The sequence below is a fragment of the Prosopis cineraria genome, unplaced genomic scaffold, assembly GCF_029017545.1.
Source record: "Prosopis cineraria cultivar Desert tree isolate PC_DT_omini unplaced genomic scaffold, ASM2901754v1 PC8, whole genome shotgun sequence".
Classification (NCBI taxonomy): Eukaryota; Viridiplantae; Streptophyta; class Magnoliopsida; order Fabales; family Fabaceae; genus Prosopis; species Prosopis cineraria.
In genome coordinates this window covers 2,398,748-2,413,846 of record NW_026555339.1, presented here as the reverse complement: position 1 = coordinate 2,413,846, position 15,099 = coordinate 2,398,748, and positions in this window count along the sequence as shown.

The window sequence follows — 15,099 nt, the reverse complement described above, 5'->3', positions numbered from 1 at the left end:
GTTATGTGGGTTATAAGTTATAACTTGTATCATTTAATCTCAATGAGTGTTTTGTTTATCGAGTCTTGTACGAGCTGAACAATGAGAAGCAAGTCAATCAGGATTTTTTTTTTTTTTTGGGGTTACGCAAGTCAATTAAGATACATAAAGAAATTTCGCTGCTTTTCACTTATCTTCACGAGTTATTCTTCTCCTTCTTATTTTTCCCCCGTAAAACGTTTGGTATCATGAACTTACTTGTGGGTTTAAAAAAATTTAGTGTGAACCCAAATTAATTTTGAGAAAATGGCATTAAGGATCTTAAAAATAAATTTTATTACAATTTAAATTAATCTGATATTGCTCTGCAGGCTTTGAGGTTTTTATTACTAATTTTCTTTAGACTAAAAGTATGATTTTGTCCTTTATTTAATTTAAATTTAGAACCTGTGTGAACTCTCGAAACAACAAAATAGACCATGCACGACACATCATTCACTATTCACAAGACGATATCCACGCATACTCAACAGAAAGTCTATACATTTCAAGTATTTCACTAGCCTTGGTTTTAACAAAAAATGATTAGGCAGACCATACACGACACAACATCCACTATGCACAAGATAATATTCATGCGTGTTCAACAAAAAATTCATGCATTTTCAATATTTCACTAGCCTAGGCTATAATAAAAAGACATTAGACAAATCATACACGACACAACATTCACTATGCACAAGACAATGTCCATGCATGCTTAATAGAAAGTTCATACATTTTTAATATTAAGAAGGACAATTATATTAGATATGAATAATTTCATGTTCGTATTAGCCTAGCTACTAAAACAAGTACCCATATGAAATTTAACACAATATTTTAAGTCTGATATATACAAAAAGTTAACCACTATATTCAAAATACCTAACAATTGCTTCTCTATATGCAAACAAAAAATATCTTTGATTCCCAATTACCTAAAAAATGTTACATGGGAATGCTTCTATATACATAATTATAATTGCCTATGTACACCAAAGAAGTACAATGTAACTACTTTTCATGTTGGGTTATGATTCTTACATGTCTTGCAACTGTGTCTGGCCTCCCCACATCTTGAACAATGATAAATTTTTTTATCTTGGAAAACTCTATCCTTCTTGTTTGTGGCCTCCTGGGAGGACGGCTAGTTAAAGACGGTTATAAGAAAAGAAAGTTTGTGATATATTCTCACCTAAAAGTTCATGTGATTTCAATTTATCATTATGTTAGACTTAACAAAATACTGAAGTTAGGCAAATAATATATAACACAATATCCACCATATACAATATAAGGTTCATTTATTCTCAACTAAAGATCCATACGATTTCACTTTATCAGTAGGCTAAACTTAACAAAATGCGTAAGTAAGCAAATAATATACAAAACAATATTCATTATACACAACATAAGGTTCATATATTCTCAATTAAAAGTCCATACAATTTTACTTTATCAATGGATTAGACTTAACAAAGTGTACAAAAAGATAAACAATGCATAACACAGTATTTACTATGCACAATATAAGGTTCATATATTCTCAATTAAAAGTCCATACAATTCTACTTTATCAGCAGTAAGTTATGTTTAACAAAATGCACAAGTAGGCAAACAATCTATAACACAATATCTACTATGTACAATGCAAAGTTCATATATTCTCAACTAAAAGTTTATATGATTCTAGTTTATTAGTAGGCTAGAATTAATAAAATGCTCAAGTTAGAGAAATAATGTACAACACAAAATTTGCTGTGCACAACACAAGATTCGTATACTTTCAACTGTAAGTCCATGCGATTCCAGTTTATCAGTAGGTTAGGCTTGATAAAATGCTTAATTTAGGCAAACAATGTACAGCATAAAATTCACTATGCACAACACAAGATTTATATACTCCCAACTGCAAGTCTATGTGATTCCAGTTTATCAGTAGGTTAGACTTAATAAAATGCTCAATTTAGGCAAATAATGTACAATACAACATCCACCATGCATAACACAAGGTTTATATATTCTCAATTGAAAGTCAATGCGATTTCAGTTTATCATTAGGCTAGGCTTAACAAAAAGCTCAAATTAGATAAACAATGTACAATACAATATCTATTATGCACAATATAAGGTTTATATATTTTCAATTGAAAGTCATATTGTTTTGAATTATCACAGGTTTTGGGTTTCAGGTTCAAAACAAGGAGCACATTAAAGCTTCATAACTAAATGCTAAATAGTCCTTTTTTTTCATGACAAATGTATAAAACCTGCAACAATATTATGTTTAGATAAACTGTTGCAGTAGGCATGAAAAAAATTATATAGACAATAAACAAGGCTTGCAAGATTTTTAAACAAGAGCATCTAAAATATCTTTCCTCAGCCAAAACCACCTCCTAATTAAAGCTTGCAGAGCTGTGTGGTTTCACGTTCATTATGCATAGATAAAACACATATGGATATGCTGTTTGACTAAAACTAAAGAATATAATCTCATTGATAAAGCATGTCAACTTTCAAAAACTATAATGATGCACACTACTACAGGCTAATACAAAGCAAATATTTATTGTCTATTAGCACAAAGCATAAGCTAAAAAAGAAAAAACTAAGTGTTAGCATTCTTTTCTGGTGATATGCAAAGTAAGAGAAAATGAGGGAGAGAACTGAGAAGAATGCACAATTGAACAAGGAAGAATGAATGGAGAGGAAGATCCCAACTAATACAATCCTCCTCCAACGGCAGCAAGGGGCTGAGTTCCAAGGGTCACAATGATCAACAATGACTCAATGCAAGGAAAGAGATGAAAAATTACATCTATGGTTGAAGTATTAACAGTCAAGATTTCGACACTCGTTCACGCCGACGATGGTCAACAATGGCAGAGTGACGACTGAAGAAATGAGAAAGAAGAGATAAAATCCATTACTTTAAGTTTTTCATGCAGGTTTTCTAAATTCAAACCAAACAAAGGACAAAATCGTACTTTTGGCTCCAAGAAAATTGACAATAAGAGCCCCAAGGCCTGCAGAATAATATCAAATTCATTTAGGCCTAAATTGTAATAAAGTATGTTTTTAAGACTTTTAGTGCCATTCTCCCGTTAATCTTTGACTAAACCCGGTCAGTATCCTTTCGAGTCAAAACTTTTATTATTAATATTGCTGCATTTTTAGAACTCAGATAGATAATACAACATTACTAGGATTATACAACAGGCCAGGTATATATAGTTCACCCCCTTGTGGTGTTACTGCAACTGCACATACAATTTTAGTCTATGCAAACAGGGATTTCGTATGCTATAAAATGTTTAACGCTAAACGGACTGATCTCTTGAATGATTTCAAAATCACATTAGACACAAGTATTATTAAAAAAAAAAAAGGAAAATCACATCTGTTAACATCTCCATATCATAAATCTGAAGCTGATGCCGCCCCACTGACATTAATTATTTACAATATTAAAAGACATTGTGATCATTTCAGTTTGTCCGGCCCCTTCTCTTGGTTTGGTCTATCCATCATTCGTCTTTCTTTTCAAACTCAGTTTTAGCGGAAAAGCATTAAAGCAAATTAAAAATGAAAAAAGTCAAATAGAGATATTTAATTAGCATGTGGATAGCTTAGAAGAACAAATCCCATGGGCAGCAAGAATAAACTAAAACCGACAATGAATGTGCTTCGATTTCGTATAGTTGGTGCGTATTTTGTAAACCAGAGATAAGTCAACTAATGTTAGTTAACTAATTATAAATAAAAAATCAGTGTGATATACGCCTCATGAAAGTAACAGTGACATATAGAATCGAATAGGATTGCCGGCGGCGAATACTAAAGCACCGATCAAATTAATGAAAATCCCACAAATAATTAAACAACGAGAAGAATACTTCTTGTATATTCCAGAACTATTCTCCTGACCTGAGGTTGATTGGATAGTATGGTAACTAGAGTCCCAAGTCATATCTTAACATAGATGGACACGTGTAGGTCTGCCCCCGACGTGCTCGTGAACAGCGGCCTCTCCACGTCCTTCATCTGGCAAAGATGATAACGTATCTGATAGACACTTGGCATGGGAGGATGCTTTCCCTTGCAAGTTCACCTATCAAACGTGGGTGTTTTCCATGATTCCTGCTCATGTGGAGTGACTCACACCTGGTCCATTTACATTTTTCATGGGCCTCGGCTCACCTGATTTCTTAGTCCACTCTTCCCACCAGCAATTAGTTTTGCTCCCAGTATCTTGTCGTGCCTGACAATCATTTGATTTGGGTGCACCACCAATCAAGTATTAAAAACATATATTCCAAAAAAATATATTTATAATATACTTCCTCAGTTATTTTTAAAAAAGATTTGATATTTCATAATATAATATCTTTAACAAAAATAAAATTTTATTAATAATATTTTTCTAATGCTACTTCTGTCTCAATTTATAAGATGTTTTTAGATAAATATATACATATCAATAAAATTTATTAAATCTAGTTTATAACCTTACTTTTTTAAAATAAAACATAAATTTTAAAAATATTTTTCATTCAATACTCCGTTCATAAAAAAATATTAAAAAAATATATAGAAAGTGTAATATTGAAAAAGTATTATTGAGAAAATCTTATTTTGATAAAAGTGTTTTATATTTAGGATGATAAATCCTTTCTAAAAATACCTTATAATTTGAAATGGAGGAGTATTACTCTTTTTATATATTATTTTTATTTAATATTTTTTATAAATGGAGAATTAGATAAAAGGTTTGGATGTTTTGTGACACTGGCTTGTCGGTTGTCCTGGGTTATAAACTTATGACGGATGAAAGATCATGCGTCCCGGTCCAGTTTGGTGGTTCGATTCAATAAGAAATGGTTAATCCCCCCCACCCCAAAAAAAAAAAAAAGAAACCCCGCCATCCGGCCCCCCCTAAAAACAAAAAAAAAAAAATCCAACCTGCCCCAGTTTGTCCAAATTGGACTGTTCTTCCGGAATTAACTGGATATATTTTCAGCCTCACTTTTGATTGAGTTCAAGCCGATGAAAAGAGGAGGTAAATTGGCGTTAGCTTACAGATTTAAATAGCGTGAGTCTCAATTATTTTTTCCCCTCTGTTAATGAGATATAGGACGAAATTTAAAAGATTTTGTTGATTCTAAATATAAGATGAAGTTGGGAATATATCACAAAAAAATGAAGTTAAAGTAATTTATATTTTTTCTTTTCAATTTCACTCCTTATTTATTGTTTGTCATATTTGAAATCCTAGACAATAATTTATAACAAGTTAACAACCATTAATTACAAAGATTTTTTGTTTTATATTTTCAATGTTATAACTAACAGTTTTTAATGAGTCGACTTGTTAACTTCATTTTATATTGAGAATCAGAGTGGTATTTTCTTTTCTATTACATATGTCTGGTTTACATGCATGAAATTCGGCCTATGAGAGGCAAGAGTGAAAATCACTTAAATTGATGTTTGTTAATTAAATCACTTAAACATGAGATTAAATGAATGGAAACGTTCCTTCCAGGCCAGAACTATAATAGAATAGTTGCAAGACCCAAATTATTCCATCACACCAACGGGGACTGGTTCATTAAAACCTGGCAAAGTTCACTTATAGTACTTCATGAAATTGTTAATAAAGGAAAACGGACTATAATATAGCACAAATTCCTCTACTCTTATCAGGGCCATAATTAAGAATAGACAAAAAAAGAAATAGAAATCAATTGTCATCTTTAAAAAAATACTAAACACCGAAAGGAAGGACAGCTTAATTAGTAAAATATGGGTAATAAAGAAGCACGAAATGTGATAACAAAATTACTTGGCATCGGATGCTATAACTAATGATGAATTACTTGTCATCGAGTGCTATGGTCTATGGCTACTAAATGAGCACTACTCTGTGAGAGGAAATGTTCTCTAGACCCTCTTCGTCCAGTTTGAAGGCTAGAAACTAATTAAAATATCAATACTTTTGCTGGCTCGAGAATTGGAAGGTTGTGTGTATGGAGATGGATATACACTGAGGATGTTATGATTGGAATAGTGATGGTGGCGTGATGCATAATACTCTCGAGCTTGATCATGAATGTTATGAATTGTGAATTCTCCTTAGCTTCCAGGGTCTGTTGGCAATCACGACTCTTCAAAGAGGACGGGCCTGCAAGGGCGGGTCTTTGAACCACCATGCATGCTCTTTTAGAGAGAGATATTTGACCCGACGACGACATTGAGCTTTGGAAACAGTAGATATCATATAGATAAGGAAGGAGAAAGTGGCCGCGTTGATTCTATTTCTGCCATGGAGGATTTGTTGGCTTTATATATAGTATTTTAGCTGTGATGTTTGTTGCTTCTGTTCCAGTTGTCAGGATGTTGGTATTCTGCCCTGTTGTAGGGTTTGCTTTTTGGTGTTTGCACATGGTGTATTAGTGTGCATCAGTCATCAGAGCTGATCATGAATTACTAGCCATTCGTGTAAGCAAGCTCAAATAAAAAGGGAAAGCTACTTATATACTTGTCACATGCTTCAATCCTTCATCCCGATTAATTAACTCACCACTGAGATTTTGCTTGTAAATCTGGGACCCTTGTCCCTACCGACACTGGTCTCTTCAAAATTAAAATGGAAATTATTGAAATGAATAGGTTATGACTGATCTTGTTATCTCATATATATCACAGAACCAAAACCACCTCTTACGTCCTAGTTTAGAGAGCACAGCACGCACGTAACAACCATTTGAAACTTTGTTTTTGTTTTCTTTTTTCCATGAAGTTAATTAATTAATGTAGAGAACTAGAAAGTTATAGAAACACAAGAAGCTGAGAGGAAGAAATGGAGGTGGTGGAGGTTGTGTGGTAGATGGCAGAGGATGAGCAATAAGAACCCTAACGAAGGACAAAAGAGGGGATGGAGCACCTGCACAGACCCTAGAATTATACAATATATAAGAAAATGGTGATATTATATGTTAGGGATATATTGGTATAATAGTGGAGCAGGGTCCCTCAGTGTTGGATTTCATGCCCATCAGTTTGAGAAAGCATATATTCTCCTGTTCCAATGCTTTGTCTTCTTCTCATCACTCCTACTTTTCAGTCCACACCATGCTTTTTCACCTGCTTTTCAGGGTTTTGCCAAAACTAACACTTAATCGCAATACACTTCACTATTATCACTGTTGTTGTTGTTTTTGTTGTTGTTTGTTCTCATCATTATTATTACGATTTTCTTTTGTTTTTTTTTTCTTGGCACAAATGGATAGCCAAACACTATAGTGATGGGATCTAATAATTGAAGTGAAAGGAAATCGTGGCCCACTTATTCTCTTAAACGAGGATATACTTTTTCCTTTTTTTCCGAATGTAATTATGAAAGTTTAAAATTAAAATGTCTAATTATTTCTTGAGGATTTTGTAACGTGTACCTTGTTCAAGCGTATAGCAAGGAATATGCATGGACGGAGACTTACTAATTAATAACCCGCCCGGACCTCTATTATTCAGTAACGATGGCTTTATACAATGAACAACATTTTGATCCTATGAAAGTGGCAATTATTGCATGTCCTAGATTTGTATGATTCTAATTTCTAATCGCTCGAGGACAAACTATTGACATGAACTCTTGCTCAAAAAAGAAGGGGGGAAAAGGAGGGAAAGTTAAAGAACTTGTTGGATGAATAACGCCACGGGAAGATGCATCACTAAAGCCGACCCTTAAAGAAGAGAGGCCTTAGAATATCTATCGATCTATGGCTAGTGGCTAGAACCTAGAGAAAGCTAAGGGGGCCAAAAAAAAAATGTGACGAAAATCGCAAAAGGCCTTGGGACACAATAGTTTTGTGAATTGGATGTCATCAAGCCGTAATATAAGAAGAAGGAAACACTAAGTCAGAATCTTTCAGGTCTGGAGTATAGTATCCTGCGTCTTTAATGTCTCCACTTAGCTTTCTAATTATTTTTCCTTTTCTTATTACTAGTCTACATACAATTAAAGACATTATGATATGTTATATTCACGAAATGGGACCGTTGTATTTTTTTCATTTTTTAAAAATAAATTACAACTACACAATTTTTTTTTATATTTTTCTTTAAAAAATCCTGAAAAACACAACTCCACTATTTCATTGCAAAACATGAGAATGACTCAGTTTTTATCTAAAACCTAACGATCGAAAGTAAAAGGAAAAAAATAATTGGGAGGTCACTTTGGCGCATCACTAGATATATTAGAGAGTGAGCATTAAAAGCACCAAGTTTGAACCTTTTAAACACGTCATCACCAAACAAAACTGTAATTTAAAACTCTCCGATCCCGGTACATCCACATGTTAGTGAAAGTAAGTGACTCGGATGTGTTATATCTGCAACTTGGAAGAACTTTATTATAAAGCAGAGTTCCATGATAAGAGACTCAACCCAATGGGGTTGACTGTTCGAAGAATAGGAGAAAAGGTGTTCCTTATTAATATACAAGGATGGACTAATGAACTCTTAAAGCAAACAACGATCATTTATAACATACTTGTATGGAGTTGCGGTAGAATTCATTAATATTGTCAGATATAAAAATTTTGATTGCTTGCTGAGCCCAGCTAATAATTTGTGTTATGTTATATAATTCAAAGATCAAAAGTTATTTGGTCAACAAAATTTTATGAAAAGAAAGGTTTATGTGGCCTGTACCAAACTGTCTTGAACCACTTTGAATAAAGCTAATAAGGTCTCTCGTAGTCACGCTAAAGAATTGGGTGATATTGAGAAAGGGGAGCCAAAAGGAATCTGGCAGTATCTTAATCGGTCTGCCTCTGGGATGTGCAGAGAGAGAGAGGGAGGGAGAGAGAGAGAGGCCAAATTAACAAAGCGATTTCTTTTGAATGTGCGTTGAAAAGTATGCATTTTGACGACCTCACCTTTCGGTTTTGCTGAAGAAAGCATCGATCTCAGCCCTCAAGAACGTACTATTACTGTTTACTTGGTCGACTGATCAGATCAGTTCATCGATTTCAGCACAGTTATGGAAAACTACCACGCATTTAATTAAGGACAAACCCATACCCTTGTCTGACGGACGAGATGTGGGAGAATTAGCAGCAGCTTTATACGCTGTTTTATATTCTTGTTTATGTAACACCCATCTGTTATTTTATTCTCTCACTACTCCACATTGCCCAATATGTGGAAATGGTCCATAACTACATAAAATAACAAAACGGCATTGATGCATGGAAATTATTTTTCTTTCCTGAGTTGGGTAAATCTTCTTTTCGCGACTTGCAGAAAGGTTCGGATTCTAAAACTTGGATTAATAAGAGACGCAGCTTTAAAGAAATGAATCTCGAAAAATATCGAGAGGGCGAAATACTGAGATAAGGGTGACAAGGGATGTTTACTGATAAGGGGAAAAAAGGAAAAAGTTTAAAGACGATTGTGAAAATGCTTGTTGGATATACGAATGGATTAATGTGTGTGTGTGTGTGTGTGTGGAGAAATTGGGTATGTGGAAGAGGATGGAGATGGGACATGAAGGTTAAAGGTGGAAAAGTGCTAAAAGCAAAGTGGAAGCTCGGCGCTCACCCATACCGATCTGCCCTCTCGGTCCTCCATCATCTTTTCGTCTGATGTGAACTATTCAGAGCTTCCTTGTATATTAATATGCCTGTCTTTGCTGGACGATTTCTCTTGTTTATTCATTTTTGGCATATTTTATTCCTCTCTTGTTGGCTCTAGCTGGCTCTGGTTTCTCACACTCAGTTTCAGTCATGTACATGTGTGTGTGGAGGCAATGAACTCAAAAGAAACGGACTAGTACAGTATATATACAGAGTATTTTTATGTGGGCTTGTAAATTTACACGTACACTTACAATGCGAATCTGGTTTTTTTTCCTGTGGGTTATGGCCGTGGCTAGGTATTGGCTAGTTCGGTATAACATATTACATACAATGTGTGCAGCATGATATAACTGTGTGTGCGCTTATATGTTTCATATATTCAAAGAGAGAGTGGTGCTCTGTTGTGCCCTTGTTTTAATGGTTTTATGTTTTTTAAATTCTCTGTTGCGAGTAGTTAGGGAGATAAGCAAAATTAACATCAACAAATTGGTTGGATTTATTATTCTTTTTCAATACTTATCATTTATACATATACGTACGTGCGGCGTGGCCACCTATACTATGGCTAGCTATGACATAGCCTTTTGCAAAGTGTGAGAATAAAATTAGTTTATTATATTGACTGAACAAATGGAATCAAATAGCTTGCCGGAGAATTAGTTGGTTCTGGTGGGAATGACGTCCTCCCAAACGGGCGGGCCACAGCCATTATCACTGAAATTGAATCCAATTGGGTTGGAGGCTGTATATATAATTAAGGAAAACCAAAGAGCGAATTCATATAATACAAAGGGAACAGTTGTTTTCTTTCTGAATATTTTTTGAGTCTAGACAGTCGTAAATACAAGTGTAAAGTATAGGGTATACATGATTATCGTGATGAAAAAAGAGAGAAGACGTAATTGTGAGATAACTGTACTCGATTATATATATCAAGCAGTATATAGCAGTCAACCGTGTGATGATTACTGTTGTGATGAGTTCTTAATCAGACTTCCACGTAGTACTATGATGTGACGCAGCCAAAACAAAATGTATAGAAGTGATTTATCTTTATCTTTTCCAAATGGCTCGATTCCTTTTAAACTGAGTTTAGTGGATTCGACGAGACTCCCGCTTTTGCGAAATAAATCAAGCCCGAAAAGTATATATAAAGGTCTCATTGACCCATTCTTCTGTTCCCGCATTGAACCGACTATGCTCTTCACTGATTTCTTTTCTTTTCTACTTTTGGACTTCATTTATCCACGGCGCAAACTTAATTATTAATTTACTATCGCCGATAATAATCCTCTGGACTCCTGAGTCTTAAATGTATAAACCCTTTTCTTTTCTAAATAACACTGGCTTGTATCAAAATAAAAACTGATATTGATTTGTCGATCGATCGAGAAAACATAATTGAGGACAAGTGTCCTGATTATCCTCAACTCGAGATGGAAGAAAAGTGGTTTTTATTATAGTTTTCAAATCTCAAAACCAATTATGTGATATTTAATATAGAAAAAAATATGATTAGAACCAAAAAGTGGTGGCGATACTGTAAAAAATGGGGAGGGGGAGCATCCAACCCGATTATAAGGATTCTGACAACGAATTGCGATGCTGAAAAGCAAACGCAAAAGCCATGGGTCGATGCCTTGGCAAAAACGCAAGCGTTGTGGTCTTTTCCTCCGTCAGGTCCATCCACAAAGCCCTACCTAGTCAAAAAAGCGTGATGGGAAGAAAAAAAATAATTAATTAAAGATATTAAAGATTTAATAAGATTAAAATATTAAAAATATTTTATCAATTAAGAATTTTTTTTAATTTCATAATATTTGAATTATTATTATCTTTTTATTTAATTTTAAAATTTTAAAAATTTCTCACATTTAATTTTAGGATTAAGGTTGATACTTGTAAATAGCGCTTTAGTTCATTTGTCTTTTATTTATAAACGCACATTTGATTAAATAAGAATTATTATTATCTTATCTTTGTATTGAGTTTTTCTGTTCTTTTTATTCTCTTTATTGACCTCTTTCTCTCTTTTTTATATGCTCTCCCCCCTTTCCTTTTCCATTCTGTATCTATTGGTATCAGAGCTAATGTTTTCACACTACTACTACCAAATACACTCTAAAATATTTTTTAGTACCAAGAATTATCACATGAAAAGGTTTTGGGAGATAAGTTTATAACTTAAGGCTCCTTAAGTTACTCCATAAATTTCTTCAATCCTAAATTCTATGTCCCTTGCAATTTGTCTCTTTTTCTAATTCCTTTTTTTTCTATTATTCTTATTTGTTTTCACTTCACTTTAAACCATTCTACCATATTTCATTCTTTTTTATATTATTTTATTTCCTTTATTTCTTTAATTGTATATTATTCTATTTTTTCTTTCCTTCATTCACTCGTTCAATTTTTTTCTTGATTCAACCCTAAAAAATAAATCCACCTTATAAATAGTTTGGCCCTATACCTAGGTCAAAATCTACCCTAGGCTATTCAAGGTTTCTATCAGTTTTCTTGAGGGATTTCCAAGCTTTTAGAGGTCACTATGAAGGCTTTACTCAAGTTGTTACTTATTTAGCATGTTTGATCCCTAAGAAACTTTTGAGTTCTCGGAAGGCTAGACTTGTTGAATAAGTTTTCACCTTTTAGGTGAGGTCAACTTAGGAAGCTTTTCTCAAATAGGATATGAAAGCTTCCCAGTCCAAAAAAAAAAAGATCTCACCTTCCATTGCCTACAATTATAAAAAATAATCAAATTCAATTGTGATGTTATAGCCTAATTTAATTGCCAATATGATTACAGTGACCATCATCGGTATAATTATATAGATCGGTATAATTATATTGATTGTCATCTATATAATTATCATTGTCAATATGATTATGTTTATCATCACAACTATGATTATGTCAATCATCATGAATGTCACTATCAATATGATTTGGTTGATCAATCAAATTTGAACTTCATATATTCACGCCCGAACTTGTGAGAGATAAAATTGATAAACTCCAAAACTCCATTCGATCCACAATAAAAGAAGGGCATTGCTATCAAGTTAATAAAGAGAAATTATATCAAAAGAAAATAACTCTTAATCTTCTTGATAGTATCTTAAAACATCATAAAGACCCTAATATTTTGACTTTTGAAGGAGATAATATGTCTAACCAAGACCATGCACCTTTATCAGTGATGCTAAAGCGTAATATTACTGCTGATTTTGAGATTGAGACATGTCACGACATAAAAATTAAAGAAGTCCAGTCAAATCATATTAAAGCTTTTGTTCCTACCCTAGATCTAAGCATTGTTGAGACTCAAGAGGCAACTCTTGACTACGAAGAAGAGAGATTATAGAAGCAAATTTTACACATGGTAGTTGCGAATTTTAGGACAATTAATGATGGTATCAAATTTCAACCTCCTACTACTCTGCCTAGTTAATCTACTATGCCCTCTAGTGCTGATGTTATTGTAAATATGGAAGCACAGATTGTTCTTGAACCATATGATCCCCTCCAATATTATCTTATTTGTTGGAAAAGATTTTTAGATTTGTATGTTGTGCTTTTATATGCTCAGATTGTTTGTTGTTCACTTGATGCCATTTATTAGTATCTGATTTGCTGAAAGAGTTTCCAAACAGAGACACAACTTGAAATCTCTTGATCCCGTCGTATTTCTAGAGCATATCTACAATTCTGCTCTTTGGAAGAGAGTTTTTCAAGGAAGGGAGAAATTATGGGAAGTAAAAGAATTAATTAAAGATATTGAAGATTTGATTAGATTGGAAGATCGAATATATTTTATTAGGATATTTTATTAATTAGGAATATTTTATTTTAATTGTCGTAATATTTGAATTATTATTATCTTTTTATTTAATTTTAAAATTTTAAGAATTTCTCATGTTTAATTATAGAATTAAGGTTGAGGCCTATAAATAGTGTCTTAACTCATTTGTTTTGTATATGTATATTAGATTGAATAATAATTACTGTTATCTTGCCTTTTCTTTGAGTTTCTCTCTTCTCTCTATTAACCTCTTTTTTCTTTTCTATATTCTTTCCCACCTTTCCTTTCTCGTTCTGCATTAAAGGATCAACTTAAAGCCACCAACACAGATCTCTTTTTTGGAATTAGTTTCACTATTCATCACCATGGTGCTTATTATAAAAATCTTAACGGTTCAAATTTATTAGTTTTATTTTATTTTATTTTTATATTTGTCAAAATGAAAATTATAATTTTTTTAATAAATCTACCTTATCAGCAACGTAGAGACTGCATATTTAATCTAGGCATTCAATTTTATATTAAAATTTTTATAAATTGAATATCCATATATATATATATATATATTCTGATCATTTTATTTTTAATATTAAAATTTTTTAATGAATTTTTATTTTGGTAAATATAATATTAAAAATAAAGATAATCTCCAAAATGGCATTTTAAAAAAATTAAAATAATTGTGAGTGAAGAATTTTAAATATGAACTTTCTAGACTTCAGATTATATTGTTTTGTCCAAATTGATAATAAAATATATTTATTAAAATTTTGAGGATATTCATTTTAATAAATATAAAATAAAAACTAATTCTCATCACTTGATGAGCACCATATAGCAATAAGCACAAAAACCATATAGCAATGAGCACAAAACCAGTCTCCTCTTCTCTCGACCCTTGTCTTCCTGGGAACAGGAGAGAATATTTATATTCTCAATTCCCATAATCTATTTTTTATCAATTATTTAATTTTTCAGTACGAAGTATGTAATAAGTACTGACTATCTATTACAATTATATGAGCACTAAGTATCTTGTAAATTAGTAAAAGAATCGCTGGCGAAAAAATATATTAAAGAAAAATTCAAAACTACTGTTAATGAGAACGAGAAGATTCTGTCGTTGCCACAAGAGAAGATCTGTGTTACCAAGGCCACACCAATTCCCTGATGTGACTTATTTCCAATAATTTTTTATTCATCACCTTAAAATTTACGCGTATAATAATTCAAATAATCCAAGTTCATGAAAGTCAAAAATCTATATTAATCAAAATAACATTTCTTTCCCTGTTTTTCCCGGATAAATCGTTCTTTCTCTACTACATATATTCTCACTGCATGTAAGATGTATTATTCCTTAATCATGTGTACTTCATTCGACTTTTTCTGTAGACTCAGATTATTTTGCACGCTAGCCATTCTTGGCTTCTTATTATCAAGAAACTTATGAAAACATTTTGAAAATTAAATGCTGGGTGTTTTATTTCAATATCAAATCTCGATCGACTTAACATCCGCATGCATTCTGATTGTCATATATGTAAAGTTTGAATTCATTGTCTTTGGCGCACAAGCAAAACGTACGTACGTAGAGTATGCCACTTCTTCTTCTTCTTTTTTCGGGAG